Consider the following 4166-nt stretch of genomic DNA (forward strand, 5'->3'; position numbering starts at 1 on the left):
CCTGCCTGCCCAAACTTCACGCCGCAAGGTTTGCACGATTCTGTCCCTTGGCAGATCACGGCCTGCCCTGGGCTAGACCATAATATCTGTCTTACTCCCAGTCTTTATTTTATCACGAAAAGCCAACAAGTGTTACAGGCCTTTGCTGGATCGTAAATTTTGATCTGGTTAGAGGAATTCTGACTTCTTACTAGTGGTTTAGAAGAAATAATACTACTTCTTTTCACCTTTGAATTATTTTAGCTAGCAGCAATTAGATTTTGTCTTCTGCCATCGAAATAAAAAAAATAAGCACCATCAGGAAACACATTTCAGACGTGTGAAGAATGCATTTAGATGTTTCTAATCTGGCTGGTGCTTGTGTGCTGTAGTTCGAAAGCCTGATGTGCAGGAGCATGTGTTTTTCTCAGTGAAGTCAGTGGTAGTGCTAGTGTGGTGTGTCTGACAATTATAGTATGGTTATGTCTGTATCATATGGATTATGTAGCTGTTCTTAAAAACAGTTTTTCGAGCAATCAAGTTTTTTCAACCCAGCTGATGTATTGCCTTGCAAACAGCGCACAGTGGCGTGAATAAAGGGGCAGAAGCTGTTGTATGGAGATGTGGATATGCAGCCAGGGTGGGAGAGGATAACTGAAATTTGCCTTTCTGATTCTTGCAGATTTGAAATAAGCTGCGTGGCAGCACCAGAATAAAAGAACATCTGTCTATAAGGGTAAAATGTTTGGAAATCCTAATTGATTGTTGTGTTGGGCAGAGAAAAGAGCTGGCGATAGAGGCTGCAGGGAGAAAGTGGAAAGGCCTTTAATCTATTCAAAGTCATTATAATCATTCTGCAGGAAAAACGTCAAGATTGTGAGAGGCATGCTGTGCCTGTAATTCTGTTCCTGATTTTGATAGTAGCAAAGATCTAGGCAAAGCGGTCCTCTCAAGTGGCAGGAGCACTTACGCATCCCAGAGCAATTCCTGCATCTCCACTGTATGCTGTATATGATAATCACACCTGTATAAGCGATAAGTTACTTCTACAGGTAGTACTTCTCAGGAATTCGGTGCCAAAAAGGCAGAATTAAAGCTGTCCAGTGATACCTGGTGTCCTTCCAGAGTAATAGCTCCAGCAAGTCAATTATTCTCCAGTACATAGAGAAGATGTGTATGTTCACGTTGTATTGAATAGGAACTTGTCCAAACCTCTCCCGCTTCAGCTACCTCTAAGAATTGAGATCACTTTCTAAACTTTTTGCCGATTCCTATTTCACCCTGAAATAATAATGTGCTACCAAATCTTACTTTTACATGACTATGATTAAGCCTCAGACACATTCCCAGGTGCCCAAGTAGTGACACAGCCTACATGGTAAAGTGCTGGAACGAAACATCCTAACTTCTGTCTCTTACTGCTTTGGGGTGAAGAAATGCAGCCTCCTGTCTTCCCTTTGGGAAAACATGTAGTCCTCCTAAATTTCCTTACATCTCAAGTGCAGTCTACTCAGCAACTCTATTTAAATTGATGTTAACACCTGCTGTAATGCAGCTTGCAGATAGTTCAGATAGATAGTTCTCACTGGGCGTTCGGATACAGAGGACAGAGAAAACTTAAGTGCCTTACGTATTCAGTTACTGATTTTCTGCAGTGGTTTGAGATTACTGGATTCAGGGTTCATAGGATATGAAAAGGTACTTGTCTTAATATTCTGATCATCATGGGTCAAAATGAGAGCTCCATGTACTCTTCTTGGGTTTAGCATATGCCACTAGTACTCTACAGCAGTTTTGTACACCTAAAATTATGTTACAACTAGTTCTTTTACAACTTTACAGCAAATTTTCTCCAAGCAGTTATAATTTTATAACTGGACCCAACAGAACACCAATGAAATACACAGACCTATAATGCAAACTAGACAGGCATATGTTACTTGCCTGATCTTCCCAGTTGTAAATAATCTTTAAGATTTTGGATGTGCAGAGTAAATTTAATGACAAAGACTTCTGTTGTAATTAGGAGCTGATCTTTGCCTTCATATTTTTGTGCCTTTAGCAATCTTAAAGTGCAATGTTTTACTTCACTGTTTAAATCATTGTGTAAAACTCATGGAGTTTGGGTGTTCAACTTACATTTTTTATTCCTTCAGTAATTGGTGGAAGAGTATTAAGAACGTTCTCGTCTGCCTGTAATTAGAATTTTACATTAGCTTTGCTAATGAAAAAAAAGGAAGATGTAGGGAAGATTATATATATATCCCTGTCTTAAAAATCTTAACACGTAGAGAATAAATAGAGTATCATTAAATAATGACACTGCATAATGAATATGATTTATGCAGGGTATGTACATTAATTAATTGCCATGCAGAGTGCTGCAATCACCCACTCAGTCATAGGTTAAAGTAATTAAATACTGCTCTTGCTATTGGAGAGGTTCCAGCCACTGGTCCCCAAAGATGTAACATTGCATTCTCACTAACTTAACAGGTTAAAAAAAAAAAAAAAAAAAAAAAAAAATTGAAGAATTAATCCAATTAAAATGTATTGGAAGAATCACAATGTATTTTCCTCTTAAATCAATTTAAACATCTGTGAAAACCAAATATGCTGAAGTAAAAGAATATTATATGAGAATGAAGTTGCCTTTCTTCTACTTTGAAATTTAATTAAAACGATCTGGTTGAAAAATCATACCTAGAAGTAGCTGAATGCTTGCATGTAGATATTTAAACAAAAAAGGTCAGCAGAAGTCTTGCGAACCTGAGGACAACAAATATTGTTAAAGCTATTTTATCTAGGTTTTCTTTTCCTCTTACATGAAAACCTGATGCTCCCAGGGACTAAACCCGTGAGCTGCTGCGTACTTCAGCTTCTGATGTCCTGTAGTTGTATTTATGGAATATATTTGGAGAAGTAATATAGTAAAGATCCAAATGCCATGGCTAGGAACACATATAATTAACCTGCACAAACCACTTTTCGTTTTGTTTTGTTTTTTGACACTGTAAAGAAGGACAAAGCCGCCTTTGTAGTCCAACAGAGGCTGGCATCAGCAGGAACTGCTGATGTTCAACATCCTTAGGTTCAGTCTGTGACATAAGGACAGTTATGGACACAGCTACAAAACAAATTCTGTCTAATACTGTTTTTTTCCTGGAGTGTTCTAAGACTAAACCAAAGAATGGTGACACCACACATAGCAAGCGATTCCATGAGAATGGAAACTCCAAGTGCTCATCAGTATTTTTCTGACTAGTATAAAATCCTCTCAAGAGGAGGATGCCTGTGCACTCACAGCATAATTGCGAAAACCCATTTCAATCAAGAGTCTATAAAGTAAACTGTCTTTCCATTCCTATAACAGAACTCCAACTAGATACAGCATTAGCGTTTCAACATTTAAAGTATCCAACCTTACTTGTAGAAAGTATTTTTTTAAGGAACAGAACATTAAACCATACTGTTGCTAAACAATAGTATTTGTTTTGACAGTGACGCACAAAGTATTCCCCACACAAATACATTATTTCTGCACTTAAAACCATATTGTTCAAACTGTTCCTGATTAATAAGTTGCCAGTGGTGTAGGAGGCAGCTAAAAAGTACAAGTCCCCACTAAGCCCTGTTTCATCCCATCACAACATTTACCAAGCGTCAGTGTGTATGCTTGCAGTGCTGAGCTGAAGTGTGCTACGCTGCAATGTCAATCAGCGGATAAAGGCAAATGTTGCCTTACATTGGGCATCAACAAAACTTTGTTTAAATTCTGTTTTAAGGTTCTTTTAAATTCTGTTTATTGGGCAAACAAAGACTGAAATGTAATGGATACAAGTCATAATTTTCTCAGTTCTTTCTTCCTGGGAATCAAATCCTAATAACATGACATTGATTATCATTCAGAGATTCTTATTACAACTGCAAAAGATGAAATATTTCCTTTTTTTTTTTTATGAAAGTACGGATTTCAAAATTGTTTAAAGACAACCTAAATGCTCAAATGCACACAAATACCTGAGCATACTCATTTCCAGTACCCTTGCTTTTGTTTTGGAAATAACAGTAGACTGTAATATATTTGTCAAATTTATTTTTCATCTGTATAATTGCACATACAAAGAGAAGTTTCCCTAAGGATTCAGCATTATTTCTGAAGTTTGGTCTCTTTAATATCTTCACAA

This window comes from Vanellus vanellus (assembly GCF_965231255.1).
Source record: "Vanellus vanellus genome assembly, chromosome: 5".
Taxonomy (NCBI): Eukaryota; Metazoa; Chordata; class Aves; order Charadriiformes; family Charadriidae; genus Vanellus; species Vanellus vanellus.